The 17,216-nt window shown below is 43.5% G+C and overlaps 2 long non-coding RNA genes across 2 annotated transcripts; both read left to right on the plus strand.

Moving 5' to 3' along the window:
- The first annotated feature begins 1,177 nt into the window (after positions 1 to 1,177).
- Positions 1,178 to 1,449, plus strand: LOC134950883 (uncharacterized). Its single transcript, XR_010183768.1, has 3 exons — positions 1,178 to 1,199; positions 1,282 to 1,345; positions 1,419 to 1,449. It is a non-coding gene; the product is annotated as an uncharacterized LOC134950883 (long non-coding RNA).
- Positions 1,450 to 1,463: 14 nt separating this feature from the next.
- Positions 1,464 to 1,865, plus strand: LOC134950994 (uncharacterized). Its single transcript, XR_010183859.1, has 2 exons — positions 1,464 to 1,535; positions 1,762 to 1,865. It is a non-coding gene; the product is annotated as an uncharacterized LOC134950994 (long non-coding RNA).
- The last annotated feature ends 15,351 nt before the right edge of the window (positions 1,866 to 17,216 follow it).

Here is a 17,216-nt window from a genome sequence, read left to right on the forward strand (position 1 = left end):
GTTAGTGGAGGCGATCGCACCTTGTTACTTAAACAGAAGGAAAGCTTTTGGATACACAAACTCAATACAGTGTCACCAAGGGGCCTCAATGAGGCCAACCCCCTTAATATCTTTCTTTAGAATTTTATTTTGCCATCGTTGACTGGATATCTTGGAACACACCTTGTACGTTTCAGGGACATAGGGCACTGTGATGCAATCAGCATATACAGGCTGGGTCTTGATTTGTGTTTTACATGTTCTATGTTTTATATTTTTTTCATTTATGTATGTTCTTTTTATGTATAGAGATTAAGAAAGTAAGGACAGTTATTTACACGTCCTTGCTTATGTTTTTTATATATATTTTTCTGTTGATTCCCGGAGCCTTCCCAGGTCCTATACTAGTCACGAGGGCTCGCCAATTCCAATGACCACACCACCCATTATTCCCTTTTATTATTTAAAATCTTTTACTACATTATACCAATGTATTACTATAAAGATATTATACTCATATCAGTATTCAATATGCCTTTGTTGATCAGATATACGTTAGTTGGTATGCATAGGGTGAGTTGTGGTCATTTGATTTGGTGCCCTCCTATCTGTCTTTTTTGACATTTTTTGACATTTCACATTATGAATTATTATTTACATTTGCACTCTTTTTCTGTGGTGACTGACAGGCTACACATAGGTTAATTCAGGATTATACGTGAGGTGACCTTCGGTATACCTCCGAGTCCCTGTAAGCTATGAGTGGACCTGTACATTGAAGATTCCACCCGGGGGAGTGTTCATTTTCTGTGAACGCCCCCCTCTAGGTTGTACACCTCCTTTAAACATTAGCTAGTGGATAAGCCTCATTACGGTTCTCTCCGCGAGTGGAACGCAGAGACTTCCGGCCAGCGCCACTTCCGCGGAGTGGAACGCATGGAGTTCCGGTCGGTGGAACGCAAAAGACGCGTCTCCGGCAGTTGCCCTTCTAAATCGTTAAAATCCACTCATTTAAGTAGCCGTGCGTTAGCGATAGCCACCGCATGTCCTGTGAACCCTGTAACGTTTTACCCAGTTGGTCTGAGTGAGTTATCTGAGAGGTGATAAGTTAATGAGAGACTTAATCTTCCCAATTGGCACTTCCTGTGGTTGATCCTTAAATAGTGCTCAGCTGAGGCTGAACTTTATGCAGCTTCCATTTGGCTCTGGACACTTGAGCAGTGAGTATGGTTCTCCTGCAGCTCCCTTCTGACACATGATTACGGTTGGTGATTATTTTTTCCCTGTTGTGCCTCCTTATAGACTGAGTGTCTTACATATGCACAGAGCCCACAAGCTGCCATGAGCTATTTCTACATGTAACTAGGTATGATCTTTTCCTAAATGACGTTGTTAGTGTATTTTCTTATGGTGTAGTTACTCTGTTATTTATCTAATAGGTGACTACGCCTTGCAACCTTCCTACGTTATAACCTTTTAACTTCATTATGTGATCAGGCATGTTGCCAACTTTAAAGGCCATTCCACGCATCTGAGTGATCTGGCATATCGTCCAGGTAATCACTTGCCTATCTAAACAGATAGTCCTAACGGTGGAGGTGTCTCTTTCATCACACGTGGATTACTTCCAAGTATCTTTTTTACATATATAAAAAAACAGCTTTTTAATACGTTTTCTGGTTTTTGTGACAGTCTTCAGGGCCTGGGAGGCACTGGTGGTGTTGGTGTTGAGTAAATCTGGGTTCTTATACATATTAATTGTAACTGTTTCTGATTGTATAGGTGATTTAAGTGCCAATCTTGATAAAGGTCCACATAAGGACCGAAACGTCGATGAAATACGGCATCAACAGTGAACCCGAATAAAAAATATACTGAATTTACAAGTGACTTCAGAGACTAATTTCTGGGCGTGAGTGCACCTTCCACCTAGGTGGTTGTTGTGGTATATTGGTGGCCTCTCAGGTCATTAGGAGCACCCGCCGTCGTTATTACTTTTGATGAGAGTGCAGGACCTTCCAAGACTATATATATATATATATATATACTGCTCAAAAAAATAAAGGGAACACTAAAATAACACATCCTAGATCTGAATGAATGAAATATTCTTATTAAATACTTTGTTCTTTACATAGTTGAATGTGCTGACAACAAAATCACACAAAAATTATCAATGGAAATCAAATTTATTAACCCATGGAGGTCTGGATTTGGAGTCACACTCAAAATTAAAGTGGAAAAACACACTACAGGCTGATCCAACTTTGATGTATTGTCCTTAATACAAGTCAAAATGAGGCTCAGTAGTGTGTGTGTGGCCTCCACGTGCCTGCATGACCTCCCTACAATGCCTTGGCATGCTCCTGATGAGGTGGCGGATGGTCTCCTGAGGCATCTCCTCCCCGACCTGGACTAAAGCATCCGCCAACTCCTGGACAGTCTGTGGTGCAATGGAGCGAGACATGATGTCCCAGATGTGCTCAATTGGATTCAGGTCTGGGGAACGGGCGGGCCAGTCCATGGCATCAATTCATCCGTCTTGCAGGAACTGCTGACACACTCCAGCCACATGAGGTCTAGCATTGTCTTGCATTAGGAGGAACCCAGGGCCAACCGCACCAGCATATGGTCTCACAAGGGGTCTGAGGATCTCATCTCGGTACCTAATGGCAGTCAGGCTACCTCTGGCGGCACATGGAGGGCTGTGCGGCCCCCCAAAGAAATGCTACCCCACACCATTACTGACCCACTGCCAAACCGGTCATGCTGGAGGATGTTGCAGGCAGCAGAACATTCTCCTTGGCGTCTCCAGACTCTGTCACGTCTGTCACATGTGCTCAGTGAAAACCTGCTTTCATCTGTGAAGAGCACAGGGCACCAGTGGCGAATTTGCCAATCTTGGTGTTCTCTGTCAAATGCCAAATGTCCTGCACGGTGTTGGGCTGTAAGCACAACCCCCACCTGTGGACGTCGGGCCCTCATACCACCCTCATGGAGTCTGTTTCTGATCGTTTGAGTAGACACATGCACATTTGTGGCTTGCTGGAGGTCATTTTGCAGGGCTCTGGCAGTGCTCCTCCTGTTCCTCCTTGCACAAAGGCGGAGGTAGCGGTCCTGCTGCTGGGTTGTTGCCCTCCAACGGCCTCCTCCACGTCTCTTGATGTACTGGCCTGCCTCCTGGTAGCGCCTCCATGCTCTGGACACTACGCTGACAGACACAGCAAACCTTCTTGCCACAGCTCGCACTGATGTGCCATCCTTGATGAGCTGCACTACCTGAGCCACTTGTGTGGGTTGTAGACTCCGTCTCATGCTACCACTAGAGTGAAAGCACTGCCAGCTTTCAAAAGTGACCAAAACATCAGCCAGAAAGCATAGGAGCTGAGAAGTGGTATGTGGTCACCACCTGCAGAACAACTCCTTTATTGGGGTGTCTTGCTAATTGCCTATAATTTCCATCTGTTGTCTATTCCATTTGCACAACAGCATGTGAAATTGATTGTCAATCAGTGTTGCTACCTAAGTGGACAGTTTGATTTCACAGAAGTGTGATTGACTTGGAGTTACATTGTGTTGTTTAAGTGTTCCCTTTATTTTTTTGAGCAGTGTGTGTGTATATATATATATATATATATATATAAATAGTATCTGTATTCGGCACTCATGAAATAAACATCACAGTCAGCTTGCCCGGTGCCCTCTAAATCAACTTTGCAGGTTGAAGATATAAGCACAATGAAGCGGCTTCATTGTGCTTATATATATATATATATATATATATATATATTAGCTGAATTACCCAGTGTTGCTAGGGTTTAAATTTTCCAGTTATTAAGTTATCAATGAGTTGAATGTAGCTGTCAACATATTAAAAAGAATTAGTATCTTAGTAGATATATTTTCACTAGAGAGATAAAAGATAATTGCATATTGGTTACTATAGTTTTAGTTTACACTGTCATATTTGAGCAGTGCTATGTAATAGCATGAATTGTAAATAATTGCCACTTTTAAAAAAAACATCCGAGTTCAGCCAGAATCCTGCACATCTAGCAAACTTGGACACTTTAAATCTCGCTGACTGTGTCAGTAAAATTACAAGTTATTAATAAAAATGTTATATAAAAGTAAACTCATTTTTAAGGGGTTAACATGCATAAAAGTAACTTACTTCACGCTACATTTAATAGATAATTTTACAGAAAGCGGAATAGACAGCTTCTTTGTGTCATATACCGACCGATCACAACGCCAGGCATCTTAGAGGGATGTCAGTGTAGACTACAGGGTTAGACACTTCACCATATCATGTAGTAAAAGTAAGAAATTGGAAGATGAGACTTATAAAACCACGGCCAGCGGAAGAGATTGACCTGTATTGAGCCTTGCACCTGCTGTTTCAATCTTGTGATAAAAGTGTTTCTGATATAAGGACAAGGGTGTTGGCTGAGAGGAACCTTTAGCTGTCTGACATGACACTGTTTTCACATTACATCAGCTTTAGATAGAAATACTGACTGACTACAACTTGGCTAAATGTAATTATAATTGAGTAGCCAGGCATCTGTCCATCTTTGCTGCATTTTCATATTAATCTGATGGGAAATGCTGCCATGTGGCGGAAACATCTAGACAAAGGGGAAAACAACAAAGATCCGGCACAGGGGAAGACATATCAAACTTTCAAGAGATAAAATGGAGACTTTGCCAAAAGCAACCAATCAGATTCTACAGTAAGGTGGAATTGTTGCAATAATTAATGGGCACCCAATGTTGCAATCAATTGTTTTGGGCACCCTTTAATTATCGCGCTTATTACCTCAAGTTAGTCAGGGTGTAGCCACATAAAGTGGCTAAATCTGACTAAATAATTGGGCACGACAAGAAAAAACAGCCATCTTTTCACACATTTCAGGTCACCACCTCCAGGGGCTGAAATGTGTGCAGCTGCGACTATTCTCGCCCGAATGGAGCAACAATTGAAATTGCTCTGTCGGGCACCCAAAACTAATAGCCACTTTAAAACAACTGAATTCCCTAACTGTCATTTTAAAGACTGTGCTAAAAAAATAATAGCCAAGAGCTGCTATGGGCAACTTTTCAACTTTGTAAGTATTAATTCTGTATATCTTCGCTACAGATTAAAATATTAGGATGTTAATAGAGTATTTACTACACAAATGTAAAAATAAATCTTACAATCAGCTGGGTAAATTCTAAAATGCTGTATAGAACCAATTCCGCAATAACTTCTCCAGAAGAGCCCACATTGACTTTGATAAAGGAGTAGGTGGTATTGCGGGAAATACCACCCAACTGTTGGATATTTACTGAATAATGCTGAAATCATATTAGCAGGGAACTCCAAGGAAAAGAATATATGATCAGCTAGGGACAGCTGTCAGGAAGAGAGATTCTACAGAGGTACCCAAGACAATGGCTTCCACCCTGACAATAAAACATCAACTGTCAACTGAAGGAGTTTCTTATGGAAGAAAAGTATCATGTTTCTCCAGTCATGTTGTGTAGTCTATGCAAAGACCCAATGATGCCGCTGGTTTATTGAGGAGGTGATTATTTAGTGCTAGTGCTACACGGGCAATTTGCAGTCTCTGCAATGAAATCTCATAAAATGAATCACTTAAGAAAACACAATGCAATTTTCTGTGATAGTACACAGTTTCCGTTAAGTATTCTTAAATTAAACTTTCCTGTGTTCTCTATTTTAATGTGCATTTCCCACCCAGAATAGCCTAAGACCTCTTGAATGAGTATCAATCCCTTTTAAATTTAAACAGATTTATGGCCTGAAGTTCATACAAGGCTATAAAATTGCTGCATTGTGTATGCATGGTGGCACAGTAGTTAGTATGCTCCTCACAGTGCAGGGGCCATGGGTCACTTTCAATTGGGATGCTATAAGTGTTTAGTTTTCACACCATCCTAGTTTTTTTTCTGGGTGCTCGAATTTCCTCCCACGGCCCAAAAATATACTTCTAGGTTACTTACCATTACTTTACTTTGAAGTCTGCGGTTGAGGGAAGGCAGAGTAAAAAACATATAAAAAATGCCCCAGTTTGCAGGGGTAGCACAGGAGAGTCACACCTGCGACATGTGAACCATCAGTTGTACACCAGTTGGCTAGGGCCTACACTTGTTTTAACTTGTTTTAAGCCTAGATGCATTGTGCAGGACTGTAAAGTTACTCATATTTGCATTATAGGATTTGGTTACACTTTTTTGCCATGTTTAATGCAGTTTTCTTACAGCATCAATTAATGGAGGAAAACTTTACAAAATGGCTGAGAGTGGCACATATACGCCTAGATTACCACCAAATCCCAGTGGCAAAGGTTTGCTTAGAACCACACAAATATTAGAAGACAGCCCCTTACCTCCTACCCCGCCTCTCAACTTTTCAACTGTTACATTTAGTCAGCAAAATCATAGACTATCATGAAAGTTCTATATTTTACAACAGCACTTCCCAGAATTCAGTGTCACACTTTTAGCATAACCTAAGAGCAAAACTGGCAGGGCATACTGGGAAGTGTCGCTCCACAGTAACTGGTGAACCACAGTTTTCCAACACCTGGTTTACAAGATAGTATACAAAACAATTGTTTAAATGAATGCTAATACAGCATTCAGTTACTGTTGGTATTGGGTAAAAAGAAAACACATCTGTTCAGACAATGGGCGGTATGCTATTAGCAGCGGTACTTTACCGCTGCTAATAGGAAACAGTACTTTACCGCTGCTAATGGGATCGACGGGGCTAACCTACTAGCCCCAATGCTGGCATCCTTTCCCCCCAATTCTGGCAATTATTGCCACCCAAAGCATAATCCGTGATAAGAGTCCGCCGAAGCCTCCATAAAACACATGGGATTGGGGACTTATCCAATTTCGGCCAATCAAGACAACCTCTAACTGGATACTGCAATAATAACCATTAGTCATTAATCACAATATCCACCCGTTTTGATTGGCCAAAATCACATTTGGGCTAATAGGATACTGACCAATGTTTCTCTTCTCTTGTACGGGGGAAGGGGTGGCAAGGTGATCAATACATTTTTCCCCAACGCATGGGGAAACAACAATACGATAGCAGAAACACTGATCCAATTTGTACACACCTGCTCACTGCACACTGCAGTCTCCACTGGAGTGTGTTTATACTGTCATTGTGAGCCTCTACGACTGTACAATTATTTTTAGAACTGCACATTGGGGGTCATTCCGAGTTGTTCGCTCGCTAGCAGATTTTAGCAGCATTGCACACGCTAAGCCGCCGCCCTCTGGGAGTGTATCTTAGCTTAGCAGAAGTGCGAACGAAAGATTAGCAGAATTGCGAATAGAAAATTCTTAGCAGTTTCTGAGTAGCTCGAGACTTACTCCTACACTGCGATCAGCTCAGCCCATTTCGTTCCTGGTTTGACGTCACAAACACGCCTTGCGTTCGTCCAGCCACTCCCCCGTTTCTCCAGACACTCCCGCGTTTTATCCTGGCACGCCTGCATTTTTCCGCACACTCCCTGAAAACGGTCAGTTTCCGCCCAGAAACACCCACTTCCTGTCAATCACACTCCGATCACTTCAACGATGAAAATTCTTAGTTCGGACATGAGTAAATCTACTAAGTTTTTGTGCTAAAATACTTAGTGCATGCACACTGCGTACCATGCGCATGCGCATTTTTGACTTAATCGCTCCATTGCGAAAATCGGCAACGAGCGAACAACTCGGAATTACCCCCATAGTCTGTAGACATGCACATTGCGTTAACTCCCGATTCAGGCAATCCAAAAAGTTGGTGTTGTTCCTTGTTAAGCAGGGCCATATGGCGGGCTGTGCGGGCAGTGACATCACCCAGGATGCAGGGCCCTTTTGGCAGCACCGTTATTGCCCGGTGGTCCCTGCATCTGGCTATCAGGTTGCCTGGAGCAACTCCCTGTGGCCAGTAGAGGTGTTGCAATGCTGCTTGGGCATCCTTTGGCACACACATTGCAGTGTGTAGAGCCGCCCATCATTTCTATTGTGCCGATCCCACTCCCTCAACATCTTGCTAGATGGGCTGAATTGTCATTTTAGACACGTCTGGTAGCCAGGTTCATGGTGACTTTGAGCTGCTACACTGCAGCGTGTCAGTCGGCACTCACACACCTTTGTACACGTTCACCTCTCACCTCAATGGCATGTGGTGCTCCGCAGATTCCACGTCGGTTATTCACAATGGTGCCATTTGTCCAGTCACGATACACCTTCACTGCCACAGCACGCGGACAGGGTACAAACTGCACTGTGTCAGAAATACTGCCACCCTTGACCAAAAAAAGCAGATAATCATCCCTTTTTGCAGCTCAGATAAATCGCCCCTTTTACTCCTGACGGCAACGAGTGATATGTGTGCAGACGGCCTATCGCAAACTTTATATACCGACACGTGACGTACTTCATGGGCTACTCGCCACATGTAGGAGGTGGTCATAATAATGTGACTTGACCATGTAAGTAACATTATTACTGGTGAGAATGACAAGAGTCAGATCTAGTTACATATACAAAAGAGGAAATGTGTTTGCATGGGGGAAGCTTTCTGTCTGACCTCTCATTACACATCGTATCCTGATCCCGGCTTTATGTGACCTCTTGCATCTATTACTTGTGTCACATAACATGTTATACCTGTAGTTTTATGTTTTTGTTGTTTCCCTGTTACCTGTTCTGTAAAATCACCTGCTCCCATTGTGTGGATGGGGTGGGGGGAAGAGAGAGGTGGGAGTCACTTTCTAGCATGAGTAGTACTTTCTGGAATTCTATCGCCAAGAGGAGTGTGGAAGTGCCAGCCTGGAAGTGACAGGGGTAAGCGCCTATTACCTAATGATAGGAATACGGTCTGAGGCCTGACTGTTACGTTCCTGCTACACATCCACTCTGCCTAATAGTGATTGCCACTTTATATATGGGCAGCTGTGCTAGTGTCGCACCCACGTCTGTATCTCAGGCTGTTATATAAGCCTATATATCTGTCCTATATGGAAGATGGAGAGTTCCATGCCACTACAAAACAATACACAGTCATCGGATAAATACACCTAAGAGTAAGTATCCATTTCTCCCAGTAGATCCCCATATTATCTTTCTGTGTGAATACTATCAGCATTTCTCAGCTGCCATCTTAGGTCCATTAACCACTCCCCCTGTCACCATGGCAATGCACAAGCTACTCTCCTTACTGGTTCAGGAATTTTGATTCTCAGATGTGCTGAACTTTTGGCTCCTCCCCAAACAGTCCTCCCAATTAAGTGCACATAGGCCTCATGTGGTATAAATAGGAGCACTAGGCCCTCACACACTTACCTTGGTGAACAAGCCTTATTCTTGGGGTGAAATGTGTGTCCAACCACTACCCATCTGGGTACCTATGGTCCTTGTGCCCAGGACCGTGTCTCGGCACTGACAGCTTGATAAGTCCAGTCCCTCCCTTTTTTACACTTGAATGTAAGGTCCCTTCACTTTGGTATTGGCACCCCTCCCATCTACCTCCAGGTGTTTTAATTAGCGCAGGTTCCTACATTGCTGACCACACATTAATAAGGGCTTTATTTAAAGGTAAGTCCTGGATAAATGTATATAATGTGATAGTATTAGAAATGTTAGGGACCCATGTGATGAAGTCACCTGGTCGCGGTACATGTACCCACATATTTGCGCAAATGTGTGCTAAGAACTTCACTTTTACTCCATGTTAATTGTGAGGGTTTATCTAAATACTTTTTACTATCAGTGTTCTTAGTGCTTATAGTGTGCATCTGCATCTCTCTTCCCCCAACTTGAGAACTATTATTTCTCTTACTAACAATGTTTTTCTTTCAGTAGTATCAAACTCTTTGTGCTTACAGTATGTTTTACAGCCATTAAATGACAGCTATCTGTATACTCTACCCCATCTGTGTCACCCCTGTTCTGTCTGCCCCTCCCCTAAAGAATGTAAGCTCTTACGAGCAGGGCCCTCAACCCCTTAATACATAATTTTGTGACTTGATAATTCATTTTGTGTTGTGAGATATTTGGAATGAGATAAAGGAGTGGACAGGGTCCATTGTTAGGTATGTTCCTTACAGAACAGTCCCCAAACAGCATTGAGTTCTCTACAAAAATACTTGACTCACCAGCTCAAAGCCTACGGCAGATGGGACTCATACTATACTTTTTATGGGACATATTTCCACCTTTCATTTGCACTTTGATGTAAAAGTACACATTCAGGCACACAATCCCAAATGTAAAAATGAAAGGCTTACAACTTATGACGTTTCATATATGGTTAAATGAGCCGAATGTCCCCTCACTCTGATGATTAGTTGATGATTAATTAAAGAAATAAATCATATTTTAAGAAAAAAAAGTTAATATAAAGAAAGTGGAGGTTCTAAGAAGGTAAAAGTGATACTGCTGATGTGAAGTAGAGAAGTTATACTTGCTGTTGGGTTTACTTGCACAATACTGAGATAACATATATTTATTAATTTGTCTCTAAAGTATTTTTGTAAGTATTATGTTACTTGCATTGTACTTAATATTTTAGGCCAGGCATGAATGGAATGTCTGGTTTGCTGACCGCATAGATTTATTCTCAATGATCAATTCAAAATGTATGCCATTGGTTTGAAGCTACCGCCAGTCTATAGAATTAACATTCAGTGGCACTGTGAGATATGAAGTGATACGGAGTGTCTGAAGGGCAGAAGTTGAACTCACTGTTCTTCCTTTCCTGTGACACTAGGAGACAGTGTCAGAAACATGCAGAGTGTAATGTATAATATGCAAGATTCTGCTGGAATGTCACAGAAGCATATAAAAGACTGCATTTCCCATATCAAAGCTGTGTAAGAATGTAAATTATGTCTTGAGAAATAAAACTCAGTTTTGGGTTTGCAGGTCCTCTAATGGGGTCAGAAGACTCTCTATAAATTTGGCAAGTAGCAGTGACCTTTAATAGTTTGCTGACTTAGCAATATAGTCATTATTTATTGCCTTACACCTATAATAAAAATGGTTATGTGTTGCATTATAAGAAGGACAATTATGTCAGAGAAATTACATGACGAAAATAGATTTATGATTTTATAGCTACGCACCTCAGTGAATTCTATTATTCTGTTGCCCATACAAAGAAGAATAGACACACTTGTGGCCAGTTGTTTGTATGTATATATATATATATATATATATATATATATAATGCACCCGTAGTTTAATTATATAATTATAGGGATAGCAGGTGATAAATTCTGGAGTTCTATGATCTTAGAGGACCTAAGCTCCAGAGCTGCCACCTGCATATTGGGGATCATTTAGTGTTGGATCTATTCAGGTCCGAAATGCATATGTGCATGTGTAAATTGAGTGCTGCACAAATGGTGAACTTAGGTGTTTATTTGGAGTTGCACATATCCAACAGTTGGTCACAAAAGCAGAATATATTACTATAGAAATAATGCACACAAAAATAGTATATTTTGGTGTACATGCGAGGTTGGGGATGCATTCCTGTCAGCAGCAATAGTACAGTATATGTGCCAGGGGTACTCCCATCACACTCACACTTAATTAAGCAAAAAATATCAGATACAGACAACGCAGATGCTGGTTCAGAGTTGGCCACAAAATTAGCGTAACGGCTAGTGGTTAAAACAAAAATGAGAGCTGCTGATCATGGGACCTGTTATTGAATTCTCATAGCACTTGAGTTAAAAACATTTGCAAATTAACTTGCACTTACTGTAGCTGACTCATCCACATAGTGCCTTAAAATTGCAGATTAAAAAACATTATAGAAAATAATCATACAGATGTAGCCACACTCATTCAGCCTGCGGCACGGACGCCCAGGCATAAGTGCCTTAGATGCAACTTGGTACGCCGAGCTTAGTATATTCGCACCCGCGACTAGGCAATGTAATGCCTATGGATCATTGGCGCAAATATACGCCTGTGTGCACATCACACCAAATTAGTGGCACCTGAGGCTAGTCACAGCCACAACCAGTGCGGCTAGATCTGTATAATGGATTAACAACCTACAGAAAAATAGGTATTTTTAAATGTTTTTTTAAAGAAAAATAAAGGATCTTCGATAAAATGATAAAGTAAACATGTCATTCTTGAGTGTTGTTTTGTAGGTTTACAGAATGTGAGCCTCCCAAACTGCATAAGGCAATGAGTACCCTACCTAACCTGAAACTCTGACTTTGCTATGTAAATCTTTATTCAATTTGAGTGAGTTGAGCTTTAGGTAGCATTGGGACAATACCGAATCCGCAAGTGTGAAATCCCGACTGGGATAAGGTAAGTATGTTACCCCCTCTCCCTTCCCCCTAACCCTCCCTTCCTGCAGCCTAACCCTAACCTTCCCCAGGTGGTGCCCAGTGGTGCAAGTGGGCGGGTACGGGTGGGTACGGCGTACCCGTAAGAATTTAGCCGTGGGTACGCCGTACCCACACCGACGGGCCGCCGCTCCTCGCACCGCCGCTGATGTGAGGGAAGGAGAGCGCAGCCTGTGCCTCTCCTTCCCCTCAGTCTCCGGCGGCTGTCATAGTTTAATTCAGCGCCGATCCGTGAGCCAATCAGAGCTCGCGGTGCGAGCTCTGATTGGCTCACGGATCGGCGCTGAATTAAACTGTGAGACACCCGCCGGAGACTGAGGGGAAGGAGAGGCACAGGCTGCGCTCTCCTTCCCTCACACAGGACGGCAGCGGCCAGCGGCAGCGGTGAGCAGGGAAGGGGGGGGGGTTATACCTGGCACTGGGGGATATCTGGCACTGGGGGGGCATTTCTATCTGGCACTGGGGGATATCTGGCACTGGGGGGCATATATACCTGGCACTGGGGGCATATATACCTGGCACTGGGGGATATCTGGCACTGGGGGGCATATATACCTGGCACTGGGGGATATCTGGCACTGGGGGGCATATATACCTGGCACTGGGGGATATCTGGCACTGGGAGGCATATATACCTGGCACTGGGGGATATCTGGCACTGGGGGGCATATATACCTGGCACTGGGGGATATCTGGCACTGGGAGGCATAAAGCCTGGCACTGGGGGATATCTGGCACTGGGGGGCATATATACCTGGCACTGGGGGGCATATATACCTGGCACTGGGGGATATCTGGCACTGGGGGGCATATATACCTGGCACTGGGGGATATCTGGCACAGGGGGGCATGTATACCTGGCACTGGGGGATATCTGGCACAGGGGGGCATGTATACCTGGCACTGGGGGATATCTGGCACAGGGGGGCATGTATACCTGGCACTGGGGGATATCTGGCACTGGGGGGGCATGTATACCTGGCACTGGGGGATATCTGGCACTGGGGGCATATCTGGCACTGTAGGGGCATTTCTGTATCTGGCACGGGGGGCAATGTATATCTGACACAGTGGGGGCATTTGTGTATCTGGCACTGTGGGGCAATGTGTATCTGGCACTGTGGGGCAATGTATATCTGGCACTGTGGGGCAACGTGTATCTGACACTGCGAGGCAACGTATATCTGGCACTCTGGGGGCATTTCTGTATCTGGCACTGTGGGGCAATGTGTATCTGGCACTGTTAGTCAATGTGTATCTGGCACTGTGGGGCAATGTGTATCTGACACTGCGAGGCAATGTATATCTGGCACTCTGGGGGCATTTCTGTATCTGGCACTGTGGGGCAATGTGTATCTGGCACTGTGGGGCAATGTATATCTGGCACTGTGGGGCAATGTATATCTGGCACTGTGGGGCAACGTGTATCTGACACTGCGAGGCAACATATATCTGGCACTCTGGGGGCATTTCTGTATCTGGCACTGTGGGGCAATGTGTATCTGGCACTGTTAGTCAATGTGTATCTGGCACTGTGGGGCAATGTATATCTGTCACTGTGGGGCAATGTGTATCTGACACTGCAAGGCAATGTATATCTGGCACTCTGGGGGCATTTCTGTATCTGGCACTGTGGGGCAATGTGTATCTGGCACTGTGGGGCAATGTATATCTGGCACTGTGGGGCAATGTATATCTGGCACTGTGGGGCAACGTGTATCTGACACTGCGAGGCAATGTATATCTGGCACTCTGGGGGCATTTCTGTATCTGGCACTGTGGGGCAATGTATATCTGTCACTGTGGGGCAATGTGTATCTGGCACTGTGGGGCAATGTATATCTGGCACTGTGGGGCAACGTGTATCTGGCACTATTGGGGTCATACGTGTATCTGCCCCTCCCCCATATGTGTATCACGCCCCCATTTCCATTGGCCACGCCCCATGTGGCATTTGGCCACACCCATTTTTTGCGCGCGCGCCTTCGGCGCGCGCTCACAGTACCCGTAAGACATTTTTTCTACTTGCACCACTGGTGGTGCCTAAACCTAAATTCCCCCCTCCCCACAGCCTAACCCTAACACCAAACCCCCTCCCCCGCCCCCCTCAATTGTGATCATGTACATTGCGCCGGTATCGCTATTACCACAGCCAGGCATAGCCATAGGTCAACCCCAGTAGTTGATGTTCCTCATTATTGCATTGGTGCTGCGTATGAGTACACATCTGCGGAGTACACATCTGCAGAGGACTTTGCGATGGCTCCGGTGGGTGTCTATTTTATTCCTGGGCGGCAGCTTCACTTGTAGTGATTAGCAGTTCCATATTCTAGAAACAATGCAGCTACATATACATTCCTGTACAACCATGGATTAAGCCCACAGTCATGTATGTGCAGTTTTCTTCAACTTTACCTTATTGTCTGAGCAAGAAATACAAAGCAAGAATGTTGGTATAAAAAGAGGAAACTGTATAAACAAATTTTACATATTGTTAAACTTCAGTTGTAAAGTTATAATTTTATAGTGTGAGAAAATTGTATCTATTTTTACAAATCATCATCATCATTTAAAAAAATTAGTAGTAGTAGAATAACATTACTTGTTTTATATTGTACTTTAGTACGTTATGTGTCTTATTTACACAAAAGTGCACAAGTTTTGAGCTCAACAGTCAATGAAAATAAGATTAAAAAAGAAATAGTTATTATAATTTTGAAATCTATTTACAGGTATTGCAACAGTTCTTTTAAGGACAAACCAAAAAACTTTTCAAGTGTCATTCAGACCTGCTGGTTGTAACAAATTGCTAGTGTGGTATGTTCTGGCCATTTACTGCATTCTTTTCCTCTGCAAGGGGTAAAATGGGTAATTGTCCTCAGTGACCTCAATTAGCATGGACGAATATACTCCAGCACAGTGGGGCTGGGCACAACCACCCTTGCAATCAATATCCAACTGTTTTAACTTATGAACAGATTAGTAGTTTTACTTTTCAGTCAATAACAAACAGCATCCTCTGCTGGTATAACTCGTTTCTATCCTGGATGAGAGCGACACCACAACCCAGCTCAGCTGCAGAAAGTGTGCAATGTTCAATGACTTACCACAACACATTGGTGACATTCTATTGCAAAATAGTCTTTTGCAAATGTAATTATTATTATGTTATTTAATAATAATTAGGAGTTTCAACAGAAGTATGCAGTACATTTGAATGTATTTATAATAAATATTAAGTGCGTTCCGAGCTATAGATAGAAATCTACATTTATGTTACTTAGTAATAATAATAATAATAATAATAATAATAATAATAATATTATTATTATTATTATTTATAATACTAAGGATGTTATTATTTATAATATTATGGATACTATAGAGAGGAGTTTCAAGTGTTTTTATAAATGCTGTCAGGGGACATTTACTATCCTCATTAAGGGGTCTATTTATTAATTATCGAGTTTCAGACCTTATAATTATAATTTCTTATCCCTGGTTAAGGTGGCAATAAGAAATTATGTTTACTAGTATGTAGCAAAAAGTACGGGTTGAATACGGCATTCTGACAGGATGCTGACGGTCAAAATACCGACAATGGAATCCAGACAGTCATAATCCCGACATATGCAGTCTAACAGTAACCCTCCCCTCCTGCAGGCTAACCCTACCCCTCCCCTTAGAGCCTAACTCTAACCTCCCATTCATCCCTGCAGCATAACCCTAATCTTCCCCTCCCACAGCCTAACGCTAACCTACTTCTCCCGCAGCCTCTGCATCTGGATAACAGGTTTTCTGGAATGGTGCCAGTATCGCTGCTGCTCTGCTGTCTGGAGTATCCTGTGGACTCTCCAGGCATGTGCCCTGCAGTCTGTACAGCTGCTCAGAGCATTCTCAGGGCTCTCCAGACATTGACCCACTCACCCTCTTGGGCGTGACTTCATGACAGCATGCGTTCAGGGGAGTGCACATGGTACACTGCCACCCAGTTACAAGACTGTCTCCCCACCTCTATCTCATTTCAATAATCTCGCTCACTAGCTTGAAATCCTCTTTTTGTACTGTTCCACAAAACTAGATGCACCAATGCACCTACGTAGTACTCTGAGAAGAACACCTTCACACCGCCATGCTCTAGTCTGTGACTGTAAACTTCTGCTCCTCCTGTAAACAGTAAAGACTTCCATCTTGCTTCTTAAATATGGTGGAAATATAGGTGTTATTGTGCTGTATTTTTTAACTGACCTATACCCCTTTCCACTAGCTTAAAAAACCTGAGGTTTTGCACAGGGGTGCGCATTGACCCAGGTTTTTTTGGTAGTGGAAACGGCTCCCTAAAAAAAAAACCCGAGTTGAGTAACCTGAGAATCCTACCCAGGTAACTACCAGGATCAGACCTGGGAATAAGGGTGAGTGTTTACAGCATGCCTAGAGCCAGGAGTAGGATGTTATGCCGGTGGTCGGGATCCTGGCACCCAGCATACTGGCACCAGGATCCCGACCGCCGGCATGCCGGCAGCTGGGTGAGTGCAAATGCGCTATTTATTCTCCCTCCAGGGAGGTCGTGGACCCCCAAGAGGGAGAATAGTTGTCGGTATGGTGGGTGTTGGAATTCCAGTGCCGATATACTGAGCACCAGGATCCCAACAGCCGACATACTGAATACCACCCCTAGAGCCCATACATCCCTGACTGCAGTGTCCTCTGGGTGATCCGGAGGTTGGGGTAATGGGGTAGGCTGTTAGTGCTTCTATCTGTCCTGCTTTGCAGACAGTAGCGCTGGTTGGAAAAGCAGTGTTCCGGAGGCTGGCGGCAGCCCAGCAACTTCTGGAGTTC

The sequence above is a fragment of the Pseudophryne corroboree genome, chromosome 1 (genome assembly GCF_028390025.1).
Source record: "Pseudophryne corroboree isolate aPseCor3 chromosome 1, aPseCor3.hap2, whole genome shotgun sequence".
NCBI classification, from domain to species: domain Eukaryota; kingdom Metazoa; phylum Chordata; class Amphibia; order Anura; family Myobatrachidae; genus Pseudophryne; species Pseudophryne corroboree.